Source organism: Lissotriton vulgaris, chromosome 3_1 (genome assembly GCF_964263255.1).
Source record: "Lissotriton vulgaris chromosome 3_1, aLisVul1.2, whole genome shotgun sequence".
Taxonomy (NCBI): Eukaryota; Metazoa; Chordata; class Amphibia; order Caudata; family Salamandridae; genus Lissotriton; species Lissotriton vulgaris.
This window is the reverse complement of record NC_141689.1, coordinates 1792354616-1792371882: the sequence shown is the minus strand read 5'-3', so window position 1 is coordinate 1792371882 and position 17267 is coordinate 1792354616. Positions and strand designations below refer to the sequence as shown.

Below are 17267 nucleotides of genomic sequence, written 5' to 3'. Positions count from 1 at the left end.
TAGAAACTAGGGATCAACTTCTAATTTTTTTATATTTTATATAAAGTTGTATATGAAGATACTGCTTATTTAAAGCTACTATGAAGATTGCTGAGGAGAGTGTTTCCTAGCTTTTATAATGTATAGCATTGACACATCTACTCTAGTGCGATCAGTTCCTTGGAGTGCATTGACAATCGCAACAATATTCTAATCGATGGCGGGACCTGACAGTGACAAATCCTTTAAGGTCACAATCAGGCAAGAAGGTGTGTCTGATGTGGATTGGGCTGGCTCCAGTATGACAGCAGATCGGGAAATCAGTGCTACAGCTCCACTTACTAATTTCAGGCTCATGTTTCTGAAGAGATAGAGGGCCTTATGTATCCAAGGATTTTATCCCTTCTCCGTCTATTGTGGAAATGTCTTGATGCATAATGTCTATGGTCCTCAGTGGTTTACATTTAGTTCGTCCACGCAGAGAGCACGCTTGCACAGACTGTGGTACTTCATAGCACCTCTGGTAGCCCACCAAGGCCATTTCAGCTCTCATAATGTAGATGGACCACAATACCATTTATTCAGAAATTATTAAGTATGTGCTTCTGCAACTGATTGGAACCTGTAGGCAAAACCCGGCAAAACTGCAAAAGGTGAGTGTTTCTTCTCTGTTACCCTTTTAAAGAGGAGGCAAATGTAACGTGTGCATAGATCACTAGAGTGTTATTAAAAGCTCCTGTCGCTGTAAGAAATATTACTGCCTCGTTACTAATATCACATCTGATGTGTAACGTTCTTCGTCATTCACTGCTTTTAAGGGCAGTCAAATGTTGTCTTCTAATAAAGGGACCACCTTGACGCAAAGCGGTGAAGTAGTGATGCAATACCTGTGTAAATGTAGTTATCCATCCAAAACCAAGGGGTATGACATGGCACAAGGAGTGAGGGAAATGCCATTCAGACTAAATGTACTTCTGGCCCGCACCCTGTAAATGTTTCACACTATTAGACACAGTGACTTTAAATCCCATTGATTGAATAATCTGCTGGGTTATAGGCATTTGGTTGAGTTTGTAAGGAACAGGATCAGAAAACAAAGTAACGAAATCCACAGAAATTAGTTTTCTCTGAGACAATTATGAAGTTTTGACAGTTATGGATAGGGGCAAGAAAACAAGTTTTTTTTAAAGTTTGATTTTATTCTAATAGTTTCAACATACAGCACCGTCCAGGGATACATACTGTGCTCACTGGGCATCACTGGACACTTAATTAAATTGTTGGTTTTATTATAGCTCTTAATATTGTTAAACCTCATCCCAAGCATTAACTGCTCTAAAACTCCGACGTCCAATAGCAGGAGTGTGACAACAACGGAACTTTATGACTATCAAGAAGGATTTCCTTAGATTAGCTGATCTTTTATTTGTTTTTTTAAATGTTTTTATCAAGATTAACAATACAAACTCAACTCAAAACGTGTATTATCTTTTGGAGCTAGAACAACCTGTTGGGACATCTTTTAGTCTTCCTCTCTCCCATCTGACACCTACTGTCAGCTACACAGACAGACTTCAGTGTAACCTAAAGCAAATGTACCATATTCGTCCTTTCAAGGGGTTTTACAGTGCTGCTTTAGGGTGGTGCTAATGGTGCCACCGCACGTTGCGCCAAGCATGGAAGGTGGTACATTTTCAAACTTCTTATGGTGTTAATGGCACCTGCTGCAGAGTTCCTATTATGCCAGCAATCAATTTTGAGAGTATAACATATCAAGATAAATCTGGTATTTATTGAACCTGCTGGAGAGAGCTTGGTTTTGTATAGCCATACTTTTGACTCGTCATAAAATAGCGCAGTGGGATAATGTCCCTCCTGCAAAGCACAAAATGTAAAATGCAGATCACAGAATTGGATTTTATCTAGATTGCTTTGTGAGTTACTGCTTTTGTCACAGAGATCCTTTTGTTACTTTCAGTCCGTAAGGTGAAATTCTATTAGAGCAAACACAACAAGATGAAGGACGGAGTGCTGAAACTTTCAACCACTCTCCCCAGTCAAGAGATCTGGGTTGAATCCATCATTCTTTTGCTCACAATTCCACCCCAGTTTGGACCCAACCATCTGCAAATCATGACCCAGCTCCTCATGGAAACAGTCCAGCCAAAAAACTGCCAGGACAGGTTCTCCCTGGACAAGAAACAAGCATCCTGGGACCGGTTCCAGGGTATCACCTCTCCTTGGCCAGGCTAGCTTGAATCCAGTGGCACAGTGAGCGAGGGACAATTTGTCTCTGCGTACCATCGTCCACTTAGGGTGAACATAGCAAGCACAACAAGATGATGGACCGAGTGCTGAAACTTTTCAACCACTCACACCCAGGCAACAGATCTGGCTTGAATCCATTGTTCTTTTGCTCACCATGCCACCCCAATTTGAACCCAGCAATATGCAAATCAGTCTTGACCCTGGTTTTTATGGGAACAATCCAGCCTGAAGTGCTAAGCAAGGCTCTCCTTGAATCAGAAACAAGCATCCTGGGACCGGCTTCAGGGTATCACCTCTCATCAGCCAGGCTAGCTTGAATCCAATGGCACAGGCAGCAAGTGACCCATGTCTAGGCATACCCTCGCCCACTTAGGGCAAACACAGCAAGCACAACAAGATGATGGACGCAGCTCTGAAACTTTTCAACCACTCACCCACTCATAATAATTATATTATAGCACAGTGAGCTCTGAACAAGAATCAAATAGCAGCATGCAAACTGCAAGGCATGGGTTTAGCCGTTTTGTTTTCCCAATCCTTCATTATTCTAAGGTCGCTAAAAATAATTCCTTTGGATAGTAATACATTTTTATTAGTAAAGGCAATTCCAACCACCTTGTTAGATTTACATCCTTAGTTTTTGTTTCTCCAGATCAAGCACTCTTAACATGCAATGACTACCTGTATAGATTGCATATGATTCCTACACCTCGTAGTCCTCATTGTCTAATGTAACATTTTCTATACATGGATTTACACACTTGTATGAGTCTTTACCCCGGCATAATATGTACACATGTGTATGCTGTACATCGCTCTGACTTCCTACTTAGGTATGAGTAATGCTGTAAAAGCAATTAAATACATATGAGAGATGGGCTATCGAGAGATGAGGGGCAGTGTAGGAGGGTGTTAGTGAGGGAATCTGTTGAGGAGGTCGTTGCCGGGGGGCAACAACAAAGATGATCGCACCAGGCACCACCAGCTCTAAAGCTGTTTGAATTAGCTATGCAACACATAACATGACATGAGATGAACTTTGTCTTTCGCACCAATCCAAGACCCCAATCACTCTGAGACTAGTAGAGCAGATATATATTGTGTTGCTCTTTTGCACATATTACAAAAATGGCAGCCGCAATTCAGTGGTTTAGCAAGGGTGGCACAGGCCCTAATGCCAATACGGACAATCAGCTCCTCTAACTCCATTTGAGTAGTAAATGCAAACATACCTGGTGTGCAGAGAGCCTCCTCAGGCCCAAAGGTTCATGTTCTACTGCACACACTGCACTTTTGAAAGCTACAGTCACTATCCACCGAAGAGTTCATGTCTGTCCTGTGCAGCATAGGAGACAGTTTTACAGACGAGTAATTTCCACATCCTTAGCAACCCGTTCCTTAAGCCTGGCATCTGGCCCTTTCTCCAATAAGCTGCCACTATTTGTTTGGCTGCCCATATATTCCTTTTGATGAACTTATCTGCAGACATTCTCCGTGCCCGGTTCACCAAGGGGACAGGTAATGAGCTGTTTCCAGCGGCATGTGCTGGGCTGCCTTCTGTGCTTCTGTGAGAGATCTAAATCAGTTGTGGCTCCGTTCAGTCGGACTGATAGCATAATAAAGGCAGATTTATTTCCCTGAACCCTTTATCATGTTGAGTATATTTGCAGTGCAGCGAAGCTTGTTCTGTTTTACCAATGCTCAGATTGCATGCTGTGCCTCTATGGGTCTCTCGTAAGGACATGGAAGATAGCTTTGTAGAGCATACCATTTAAAACAAGCATTGGCAAAGCCAATAGGTCTGGCAATGGCCGACAGCATTGTAGAAGTACTTGTTTTGTTTGTTCATGGATTGGGTAAACTGTTACTGTTCAAGAAGCTGCTGGGTCCTCATTAATCTAAAAAAAGATTTACTAAATGCAAAAATGTTTTTGGTCTCGAAAAAGCAGAATTTACCATAGAACTCCATGAGACTGAAGGGAAACACTTTGTGTGTGGGTGTGCTTCTTGTGTAAGGGCAGCATGCCATGAGTCATGGTGAAGTTAGCAAATTGCTGAAATAGGCTGACACATTGCTCTTTGATGCATGTAGGAGTGGGTGGAACAAAAAATCTGATGGACGTAAACATAAACTGATGGATGAACTCTATCTGAAAACCCCTATAATATGTATGTTGTACACACGATTTTAGCAAAATCAAAAGGTCTTGGCCAGCACATATTTTTTTTAAAAACCAATTGGTCTGCCGTTGACTCACACTCTTTTCTTTGACCCTGCTCCCAGGCAAGTCGCTCCCCACGCTGCTGTATTGTTTTTGGCTGTACTGGTCTTGTTTTGCATTGCCTAATTCCCTTTTCTCTCCCTCCTGCTATTTTTCTGTGCCCTGTTTTGCCACTGTTCCCCCTGCCGTCCCTCATCCGTTTCGTCCCGCCGCTGCGTCCCTGCGGCCCGCCCCCCCTGCTCACCCATTCGCCGCCCGCTCCAGCCTCCCAGCTGCTCCTCCCTGGTAAACTATGTTTGGATTTGGAATATATGTGTCCTAAACATATATTTGATAATCAGAATGTTTATGTTTACAGTCAATACGTTTTTGAAATTTTCAACACATGTATAAACACAGACTGCATGTAGATGTATGAATATTGAGTTAAAACATCATTGTCATTCTTATGATGAAAATATATAATGGAAATAAACCACTGGTTTAAATTTGAACATAAAAATGTTTACGGTTTGATTAACCTGGTGAGGCCATTTGGCCCCTCAAAGTTGTGCCTTTGGTAGCCCAGGGCATCCCTGAGCTTATACTTGGTATTTATTCCACTGGGGGGCGGGGCATGCTCCCTCCCAACCATCGAGCACACTAAACATTATTAGCACAGATTAAAACTTACACAGGTTCACAGAAACACAGGTGTGCTATTCCACCACTTTTCTGACAACCTCGGACTATGACAGCTTGTCTCAATGCCCACCCACTCCGCCAGCCACTTGCTTGACCTCCTCTTCTCCGAAAGCTCCCACGTCTCCTTCAGCCACACCACGAACTCCACTGGACCGACCATCACTGCATCCACTTCACCTTCCAGAAACCCACCACGCACCACCGCACCCAACAGATCCCCCATCACTGCTGGAGCAAAGTCACTGAAGACTATCTAAACACTGCCCTCGCCCGAAGCCCACCCGCTGACCCCACCGACCCAGATGCCGCTGCCAGCAACCTCAAGCGCTGGGTCAACGACTACGCCAACACCCTCGCCTGATCAAGAAACCCACTAACAGACACACCAACAAGAACACCAGCTGGTTCTCTGCGGACCTCCAGACACCCAAACAAACCTGCTGAAGACTAGAGAAGAAATGGCACCGCAAACAGACACCGGAGAACCACGCAGCCCTCAAGAAAGCCATGCACCAACATCACCACCACCTCATCAGATCCGCCAAAAGAACCTCCTTCAAGGACCGCCTGGACAACATTGCAAACAACAGCAAAGAGCTCTTCAACATCGTGAAGGAACTCTCCATCCCCATCTTCAACACGAACGACATCCCACCTTCGCAAGACCTGTGCAACTCCCTGGCCACCTTCTTCCATCGCAAGATCAGACATCTACGCAGCTTCAACGACCAGACCACCAAGACAGCCAAAGACACATCAGATCCCATGACCACCACCCACAACGACCACCTGCTCACCTGGACGAACATCAACAATGACAACACCATCAAAATCATGAACACCATCCACTCTGGCTCCCCCTCAGACCTGTGCCCACACCACATCTTAAACAAAGCCAGCACCACCATCGCACCCTATCTGCGCAAGGCCATCAATATCTCCTTCTAGACCGCGACCTTCCCAGAAAGCTGAAAACACGCCAAGATCATCGCCCTGCTCAAGAAACCCAAGGCAGATCCGAGGGACCTTAAGAACTCTCGGCCCAACTTCCTGCTCTCGTTCCCGGCAAAGCTCATCGAGAAAACCATCGACAAACAGCTGATCCGCTACCTTGAGGAGAACAATATCCTGGACCCGTCCCAGTCCGGGTACCACAGCAACCACAGCACTGAAACTGCCCACATCGCCACCACGGATGACCTCAGGGCCCTGCTAGACAACGGCTAAACCGCAGCCCTCATCCTTCTGGACCTTTCAGTCCCCTTCGACACGGTCTGCCACCGTACCCTACTCACATGCCTCTACAACACAGGCATCCGAGATAAGGCCCTAGAATGGACCGCCTCCTTCCTCGCCGGCAGAACCCAGAGCGTCCGCCTCCCCCTTTCCGTTCCAAAGCCTCCAAGATAATCTTTGGCGCACCCCAGGGATCACCCCTCAGCCCGACATTGTTCAACATCTACATGGCCCAGAGCGCTCACGTCATAAGACTGCACAACCTTTACATCATCTCCTATGCCGACGACACTCAGCTGATCCTCTCCCTCACCAAGGATCCCCTCACCACCAAGACCAACCTCCACGAAGGAATGAAAGCCGTCACCGAATGGATGAAGAACAGCCGTCTGAAGCTGAACTCGGACAAGACGTAGGTCCTCATCCCCGCTCCACCCCCTCAGCCTGGGAGGACTCCCAGTGGCCGACCTCCCTGGGAACAGCACCAACGCCCACCGACCACGCCCGCAACCTGGGTTTGTCCTCGACTCAACACTCTCCATGACCTAGCAAGTCAATGCCGTCTCATCCTCCTGCTTTAACACCCTCCGAATGCTCCGCAAGATCTACAGATGGATCCCCACCGACACAAGAAAAACGGTTACCCAGGCCCTTGTCAGCAAAATTCTAGACAACGGAAACGCCCTCTATGCGTGAGCCCTGGCCAAACTACTGAAACAACTGCCTTATCCACAACATCCCGCAACACAGCCACATCACACCCCAGCTGAGAGACCTGCACAGGCTGCCCGTCAACAAGAGGATCACCTTCAAGCTCCACACCCACGCACACAAGGCACTCCATGACAACGGACTAGCATACCTCAACAGACGACTCACCTTCTACACCCCGAACAGCCAGCTCCGCTCTGCCAACGGTGCCCTCGCCCTCACCACCATCCCCCGCATCCAAAGAGCAACCTCCGGCGGCAGATCATTCTCCTACCTCGCTGCCAAATCCTTGAACACCCTCCCCATCCTCCTACGGCAGACCCAAGACCTACTTACCTTCAGGAGGCTACTCAAGACCTGGCTGTACGAGCAATAGCAGCATCCCCCACCCCCCTAGTGCCTTGAGACCCTCACGGGTGAGTCATGCGCTCTACAAATTCCTTGATTGATTTTCTTTGAGTACGGAGGCAAGAGAGAAAGAAGGCAGAAAAGAAAGAAAAAAAATCAGGAAAATAAGGCAAGAAAGAAAGAAGACAAGAAAGGAGGGAAAGAAGGGAGAAAGGGAGAGGGGAAGAACGGAAAGAAAGAAAAAAGGAAGAAGGAAGGCAGGCAAGATAAATGAAAGAGAAAGAAAGAAAGAAAAAGGAATGAAGAAAAGAAAGAAAGGTGTTAAGAAGGAAGAAGGGAAGAAAGTAATATTGAAAGAGAGAAGGCTAAAGAGAAATAATGAAAGAGAAAGATAGACAGGGTTTGTCACTCATAGAGAATATTGATTAGCCAATGTTCAGAGTTCATGTGAGCTGATGGGAAATAGCAGTAATCCGATAAACAAGACCACTTGGTAATGAATTCACAACAGTATTAGCAGGAGATGGGATGTGGTAAAGATGTAAGGTATTCTTTGCTCCCATCAAAAGTGTCCTGCGATCACATTGGGTTCCAAACATAAAGACAACACTAAAGTAATTATAAAGTAAAAAGCAGAAGCTTTGGCACCGAAGGGAACTATCTTATCGGATGTGTTCCCTGTGAAAGAGCTTTCCTGTTGTCCGTCTGGCACTCTGTGTAACTTTTATTTTTTCTTCTTTTGTTTTTTGTTAATTTTGTGCTACTCGCTCCTTTAAATTGTTTTGTCCAGGAACACTCTATTCAAATGAAGTTAATTGACCCGAAATGCATTGGGTAGATGTCGAATGTTAAAGTAATAAACCTTCACAATATGAATGGATGAATTCAATTTATGTTGAAGAACCAAAGAATAAAAATAAATCATGTTTGAAATCAAGAAAAAGCTATAAGGATTTTATTATGCAAAAGATGAAAAAATTACGATAAGACCTTGCAAGTGGAAATTCCACTTTCTCAATTAACTCCCTGTGAAAGACCAAAATGCAGCCACTCAAAGTAAAGTTAACTATTGGCTTAAATAGGCTGACCCATTGCCCCATGCCGTATGCTGTAGTGGGAGGAAGCAAAATGTGAAAGACACAACAACAGACCAATGGGTGAAGATAGTTGACTGAAAGTCCCTTTAAGTAAACATATTATACATATAATTTTAATAAAAATAAAAATGTCTTGGCTTATACCAGACCAATAAAAATGGGCTACCTCACCACATAACTACCATGGCCTCATTTAGTGTGCTAGCTGGGATTGAGGCAGCAATTCTGGTGTCATTCTAGGTGTCTGAAATCCTTGTGCAGCGGTTTACTTTAGCAGGACATTGTAGGCCATGTCTGAACTGGGGGGGGGGGGGGCAGAGTGGGCTAAAGAACGGTGATGGATTAAACCCAGATCTTTTGACTGGGTGTGAGTGTTTGATTGATTCAGATGCTCGGTCCATCACCACCCCCTTTTGTACCGCTTTTGGCCGCCATAAGTGTGGCAGGGTATGCTCAGACGTGAGTCCCTTGCTCACTTTGCCACTGGATTCAAGCAAGCCGGGCTGAAGACGGCTGGAATGCCAGAAACCGGTCCTCGGAAGCTTGTTTCCGGTCCAGGAAAGATATAGCTTGGCAGTTCGGGCTGGAATGTTCCCATGAGGCACAGCGTCAGACTGATTTGCATATAGCCATGTCTGAACTGGGGTGGCAGAGTGGGCTAAAGAACTGTGATGGATTAAACCCAGATCTTTTGACTGGGTGTGAGTGTTTAATTGATTCAGATGCTCCGTCCATCACCACCCCCTTTTGTACCGCTAAAGAGTGTTCACAGCCCATTGGCTGCTCCACATGACCCAAGGCTTTGCGTCCTGGGGTACAAATACGGGATGAAGGTTGTGGCCATGCCCTTCATCCATTGTTTGCTGCGAATGAAATTATGAAATCATGTTAATCAGTGGTTGTGGTGAATGAATAGGAGAATGAAACCATGTAGTTTGCATGGACTCTGTGCCAGGCAATCCAAAAGCTGTATGCAATTCACACCTGCCATGAAGCACCTGGTCACAACTAAAGTATGCTAGTTCTCCAATGAATATGAATCTGTAAATTAATTGTGTACGACTCCAATGCACTCTTTTACCACACCAAAGTGGAAAGTGAAGCAGAGCTTTTCCTGAAAACAAACCTAAATAATGGTACCGCTTTTGTCCTCAGACATTCTACAAAAGGCACTCTCTACACAATGCATCACTGCCACCTGTAGCCCTTAGTGTTTATTTCTTGGTAGATCTTGATGTTTTTTATCCAGGTTTGACTCTATAGTTTCATGCATTCATCTCAAGTGACAATGTTCCTCTCTTCCACTTATTGCTGTTGTAGTGTGATCCACTTTTCTAAATATAGCTTCTGTAATGTGGCTTTGTGGCAACTGCCTGACAGATTGCAGATGTGTACAGGCACATCTGCCCTGGGGCCATATTACAAAAAGTGTCCAGCAGGCACAATGGGCATGTGCGCCCCTTTGTGCACCCCCTGGGGCACTTTGGTATTACAAAAGGGGGCACAGATGTTTGTCCTGCTGCTTCTGTAATCCTGATAATGCTGGTGCACATGTAGCGCCGGTGCTATTGTGAGAAGATGTTCCGTCATTTGCATGGAGAAATCACTTTGACTCTGTGCCCATACCATACCATATTACCGATGCGGGAGCAGAGGCAAACATGCCTGAAGGAGTCGCCCTAGGGGGAGCACTCTCAAAGGGTAAAATGGGGTCCTGAGGTAATTGAAATTTTTATGGTCAAATGTGTCCCCAACGTGTACCCCAACGACTCCATGTACGAATTTCAAGTACATGTAATTTCCCTCCACAACCGAATCTGAAGACGCAAATACATTTGCGTCCAACGTTAACATGTCCTCTATCAGATCCACCATGAATGGATCGATAATTCAGTTCCTAAGTATGCCGTGCCACCGTCTTTACATGGTACACTTTCACGTTTTTCCTGGCTCTGCCGAGCTAGGCCCTGATTTCTGTCTTCAAGCCACGTCTGTCTCTGCCTCTGAAAGCTGCAGCATGGAGATGCATCCCTGACCTCTGCCTTACTTTCTGCCAAGCGAGCGGTGCCCGGCTCGGCCTGGTCTGCCTGCCAAAACCAGTATTTTACCTTCAAGTTATCAGCGTAGCCAGCTCAGCTCCTCGAAAACACATTCCTGTCTAGTGATTTAGGTAAACATATCCCCGGCTGCAGAGCAAAGAGCAAGTCTTCCTGTCTCCGTGCAAGTAATTTACAGTTCCCGTTGCCAGAGTAGGCCCATGGCCCCGCACGTAGACACGCCCATGGCCCCGCACATAGACACGCAGACACCTATGCACGCACTAATATTCAGTATAGAGTAGCCTCTGCCCAAGAGACCTTTTACTCTAGATTAAACATCCTCCAAATACTAGATATCAGATATGTTATAGGGACAGGTCGATCTGACATGTCAGACTTCTGTCTCCTCTACTAGTGTTAAAAGTCAGAGCCTTAGCTTCCTCTAGATGTACGTCAATCACACGTCATATTAGCTGCGCGTGCATTCAGGTCACAGGTTTCAGCTGACTCTGCAAGAATTCTCTAAGCATCCACCCACTTGTGACACTTTTCTGTGACGTTTCCAGTGTACGCCTCTGTGCCCACCCTTGTTCACGCCTTTTTGCTACGCACATGTGTTCTTATCATATACATTTCACTTGTCACGCCTACTGTATTCACTGCCATTGTGTCATTTTACTATATATGTCATGTACTGTTAATAAATCGTTGACATCTTTCCTGCCATCATTGCATACCCGAACCCTTGTATTGATGGAATAGATTTCCATGACTCGAGTCATCATTTAGGATTAAAGCCCTTATGACTCAGACACCACGGACTCTGCCTCTCATTTGATTGAGCTATTTCTTTACTTGTCCGAAATTCTATGGTAAACTTGTATACGGTAAAATATTTACCACATAATTTGGCGCCCGAATAGGGACCCCTCCCCCACCCCACGCGCCGGTGATGCGTCGCAGGCTTTGCCCCCGACTACAGCTGTGACAGACCCCATGCGCATATGCAGGTTTTCCTGTATCTCCCTCAGGCCTACGGAGGTGACGGAGACTGCGGTCGACATCCAGACGAGGCGGTGAGGAGTGTGGAGGATCCCGACCAGAGCCCAGCCGAGAGAGCAGTGTCCGAGGTATCGAGAGGCCCACCTGTAGCGTCGAGGCGCATGCGTAGTGCGCAGCAGCAGCAGTGACGTCGTAGCGGTCCAGTCCAGTCGAGTTTCCGAGGCCTTCCGTTCCGTGCTTCCCGGTGAGTACCGTTGCTGGGGACGCATCAAGACGGGTGCATTAATTTGTGTCCGGTCAAGACGGGTTTGGGTACACAGATCCGGTCTGCACTGTTTAGCAGTGTATCTGTACTGTTTAGCAGTGCATCTAGTATTCAGTTATCCAGTTATTATTGTTCGTTTCGAAATGTTTCAATGTGTTTTAATGTCGTGGTATGAGTGATTGTTTGCATTTTTTCTTACTGTGTTTATTGTGTCTAGATCGAGTTAGCTATGCCTTTATTTTCGAAGTTACGACAGATAGGAACTAGGAAAGGGATACTCGAAGAAGCAGTTCCCATCCCACCCAGGGACACTCCTGGACATTTCATGTACCACAAGCACGGCTTAGATGCCATATTATACCTAGACTTCTGGGTGGATTATACGAAAGACTTAGCAGAGAATCAGAGATGGCCCGTTACAGGGACATGGGATGCCGAGTGCATCATGAGAGGAAGCGTTATGGAAAAAGAAAGCCAGACAGTCACAGAAAGATGCCATTGAACTATGGCGTAAAGAATCACATAGACGGACAGAAAAGGCACTCAGAAAAATAGTGAAAAGTAGAGAGGATTCCGAAAAAGCTAAAGAAAAAGAACTACTAGAAGAAGGAGAGCGAGTTAGAACAGAGCAACGCGAAAGACAAAGCAACGCAATCATGACAGGACTGTATCCAGTCCTGGCCGAGGGCCTGCCCAAGGCGACCCCGAAAATACCGAAAGATCTGCCCCCTCCATTGGTTCCGACTAAATTACGTCATAAGACTGCAGCAGACATTTTCCTTTCTTCCTATTTAGACGACGTAGCTCCCGCATATACCAATGTACCCATCAATGTACCCGTACCACCTGCTGATCATCTGCCCCCAGGTCCGCAACAGCAGATCCCTGCTGACCTGACCAGGACCCCTCCACGTCACCAGGTTCCCGCACCTGTTATCACTTCCCCCATTGTTGTTCCCCCTACTAATCCTTTTTCGACAAACGCAGCCCAAGGTTCAACCCCGCTACAGCCAGGTTATGCTCAAGCTTCCGCTTTAGGAGGGGCCACAGGAGGTCCCTATCACACCCCGCCACAAGTGCAGCGCCTGACACTGAGAGAATTAGCTACGCTGCGTACCCCGAAAGCGACCCCAGACGAAAAACTTAAAGAATATCTTACAGATTGTAGATATGATGCAGTACCTGGCAAGACAGGACCCATGAAGCTAGCATCGTTACATTTAAGACGTGCTGCAGACTTTTTGGTTACACTACCAGGAATGCCCGAACAATTAGACAGGATATATCATTTTGTTCGGACAGGAGTAGGCCCTGAATGTGTTCGTGAAGCCATGGTATATCAGAAAGTTGATACACAAGCTTTAATATTACGGTTCTTGATTAATTGTTTGATAAGAGAACGAGATAGACCAGGTTTTGATCAAGAAGAGATGAATGTATTGACTAGATGGAGTCAGAATATTGCAGATTGTAAGCATGACAAAGAGAAATGTATAGAGGCCATGTCTAGAAAAATCCGTAAAGAAATAATGGCCATACATACCCGACAGAATGCCGATAGGGCAGTAGAGTCAGACGATAAGGACTCCTCAGAGGAGGAAGAACCAGAGAATCCAGCAGCGACTCAAGATATAGTAGCGTATGTAGGTAGAACGAAACCTCCTAAACAATACCCATTAGGTAATCCTTTTGACAGACCCATTCGTCTAGAAAGCAAGAAACGATACCCTTCCCCGATACCTGAGCAATGTTCTCTTGAACATATTTTCCAAGTTACTGACAACATCCTGAAAGAAAGAATAGGTTATCACGAACTCAATACCTTACGTGATCAGGAACTAGCCCGGTCCGCAGTACAGTGGGCCGGGGATGACAGCATCTATAAAGACGATTCAGTAGTGCAAACATTTTTAAGTCTTACTCCAGAAGAACAGCGACTGGCTGGTATATACATGACCCAAGATCTCATTATACAGTATGAAAACCAAGCATCTGATCCAGGTCCGTTATATAATTTATTGCAAGAATTACTCCTGAGAAGGAGAGGTCTAGGTACCGATCTAATTGAAATGATTTTAGAACAACGTCATAAATACAGAACTTTCTTGACTCCACATCTTGTTTCCGTTCCACCCCCAGTCAGGCAACCATATCACCTAGACAAACAGAATCCTTTACGAGAAGTACATCCAATCCGGAACCCCGATGATACCCTTGAACGTGTGTTTGTATACACGCCCATAACTAAAATGGAATTATTAGAAATGAAGAAAATAGTGCCCAGTCATGATAAAGACCCTGCAGGTTTTCACCGTGAAATAAAAGACATGTTACTCATGGGAGATTACACCTATCCCGACATTATGAAAATACTGAAAGTGTTATTGCCTGCCGGTATTTACGAGAAGCTCAAAGAAAAAGAATGGGAGGTGGGAGACAAAAAGATTAATTGGACTGAATTAGAAACCGAAGAAACTGGTCGAACCCCAGGTTTAGGTCTTGGGGAGAAAACTAAAGCATTACCAGGATTGTTAGTACAGGTTTTGCCAAGGTTGTTGGCAACTAAAAAGGAGGACTGGGATGCAATCTCAGCCTGCAAACAGAAACACGACGAAGACACTAGTGATTTTTATTCCCGATTCGAGAAATGTTTTATTATTAATAGTGACCTGAAAACAAGTAGCGAGTCATACCCACACCTTTTTGTGTCAAAATTAGTCGAGAATTCCCTGCCCCAGGTTAAGAACCGTGTACTGAAAGTCGAGAGCACATGGCAAGCTAATACGCCTTCCCAAATGTTACAAATGTTACAGTACCACCAGAACAGAATTAGGGAAGAACATGATCACGAACAGAGACGTATGAAAGACACGAAAATGAAAGTACTAGTTGCTCAGACAGTTTCAGCTGATGGTCATAAAAGGGGTACGACACAATCCAATAATTCAAATTCAGCAGCTCCTGTTAAAGGGATATGCAACTATTGTAAACAGCCAGGTCACTATGTAAACGATTGTGCAGTTTTGAAACACAACATAGCCACAGGTAAAACTAAAGAGAGACCGCATCCTCCTAGACAGGACCAGGTCCAACAACACGTTCCACAGAATATTCAGCCTATGCAGATTCCACAACAGACCGTAGCGGTACCACAGCCACAACCCATTGCCGCAACACAACATGTTACACAGCAGATGTACCAGTATGCACAATCTGACTATCCCGATTATCAGCAGTACACATGAAACAGCCTAGAGAGGGAGGTTGGCTTGCCCCTTATCGAGGTTCTGTAGATCAAGAAGGTCCTTATGTACACAAACAGGTATTAGGGAAGGATCGAAAATTTTTGATTGACACAGGGGCAAGCAGAACGACCATCAGTCATGACGAGGTTCCAGGGGCACCCCTCTCAGGCTCACAGAATGTTTCCCTTGGATTTTCAGGAAAGCCTATAGTCAATGAAGTATCGAAACCAGTTCCCCTAGCAGTTGGTCCATTATCTCGTACTACAGACTTATTGCTCACGAAATCATGTCCAGAAAACTTGCTTGGTATTAAGACCCTGAAAGCTCTAGGAGCTGTAATTTGTTGTTCTCCGGAAGGAGTAAGGTTGTTTCTTCGTGATTTTAAAGGTCATTATGTATTGAGAGATTTTGACCCCAGGTTACAGAATGTTCCTGCACATTTATGGGCACAAGGCCCCACTGATGTTGGTTGTATGCACATTACTCCATACCGTGTCACACTCAAGCCAGGAGTAGTACTACCACGTATCCGACAATACAAGTTACCACCAGATGCTGTAGTGGCTTTACTGAAAATCATTGACGAGCTCATTGCACAAGGAGTGGTTGTAGAAACCGACTCCAATGTTTGTAATTCCCCTATTATTCCAATTCTTAAACGTACAGATCCAAATGCACCTCCCTTTTATTGATTAGTCATCGATTTGCGAGAATTAAATAAATGCATTATACCACAGTATCCTGTGGTCCCAGACATTTCATCCCTATTGACAGCTATTGATTCCGAAGCGACGTTCTTTACTGTAATAGACCTCAAGAACGCCTTCTTTAGTGTCCCCATTGATCCGGAAAGCCAATACCTTTTTGGATTCTGTTTAAATGGCCGAAGCTTCAAATTTGCACGCGCACCTCAAGGATTCACAGAAAGCCCCAGCATCTACAGCCAAGCATTAAAACGACAACTTGACAGTATTCACATGCCTGCCAACACTGCCCTACTCCAATACGTCAATGATCTATTGATCACCGCCCGTAGTGAACCAGAATGTGAACAAGCATCACTGACAGTTTTGCATTTCTTGGCGGACAAGGGACACAAGGTGTCTCCTTCGAAGCTACAATTCTGTGCCCAGCAAGTGGTGTACCTTGGGCACTTGCTGTCCAAGTGGGGTAGGCAGCTGACACCCGAACGAATTCAGTTAATTGCACATCTTCCGCAACCCAAGACACAGAAAGAAGTACGAGCCTTTATTGGACTCACTTCCTACTGCAGACAATGGATTCCACGATATGCATTTCTAGCAAAACCACTTATACAGTTGACAACACAGGAGGCAGCGTCTTCGACTGTTCTCCCTTGGACTCAGGAACATACACAAGCTTTTGACGAGTTAAAGAAAGCCTTATGTCAAGCACCAGTTTTAGCAACGCCATGTTACAGCAAACCTTTTACACTTTTTGTCACAGAACGCGATGGCACATCGTTGTCGGTTCTCACTCAGCTACAAGCAGACAAACACAAACCGTGTGCTTATTTTTCGAGTACATTGGATCCAGTAGCCCAGGCCCTACCTGCGTGCTTAAAGTCAGTTGCAGCAACAGCTCTAGCAATCAGACAAAGTGACTCCATTGTATTAGGACATCAATTGACAGTACAAGTCCCACATTCTGTAGAGGTTCTCCTAAACAGAACGCAGACTCAACACTTGACTATAGCACGACTGACAGGTTATGAATTGACGTTATTCCAACCACACATAGGAATCAGACGTTGCAATACACTGAATCCTGCTACACTTTTACCATCAAGCACAACAGATCCTACTCGACATGATTGCGTGGATGTCGTTGACACAGTTACGAAACCCAGGCAAGACTTGACAGATGTTGCATTACCTAATCCAGACCTGACACTTTATGTGGATGGTTCATGTTTAAGGACAAGCACAGGAGAATTAGTGGCCGCATATGTAGTGACCACTGAAACTGAAGTTATAGAAACACATCGCATTGACACCCTGTCAGCCCAAGCAGCAGAGCTCATCGCTCTGACTCAAGCCTGTATACGAGCCAAAGACTTGAAAGTAAACATATACACAGATTCCCGTTATGCATTCGGAGTCGTACACGACTTCGGTGTCCTCTGGCAAGAAAGAGGTTTTTTGACCTCT

General features: G+C 45.4%; 1 protein-coding gene across 2 annotated transcripts in view; it reads left to right on the top strand.

Moving 5' to 3' along the window:
- The window catches only part of MGAT4D (MGAT4 family member D), a 720909-nt gene that overhangs the window by 488973 nt on the left and 214669 nt on the right, over nucleotides 1-17267 (top strand). The window lies entirely within an intron of this gene.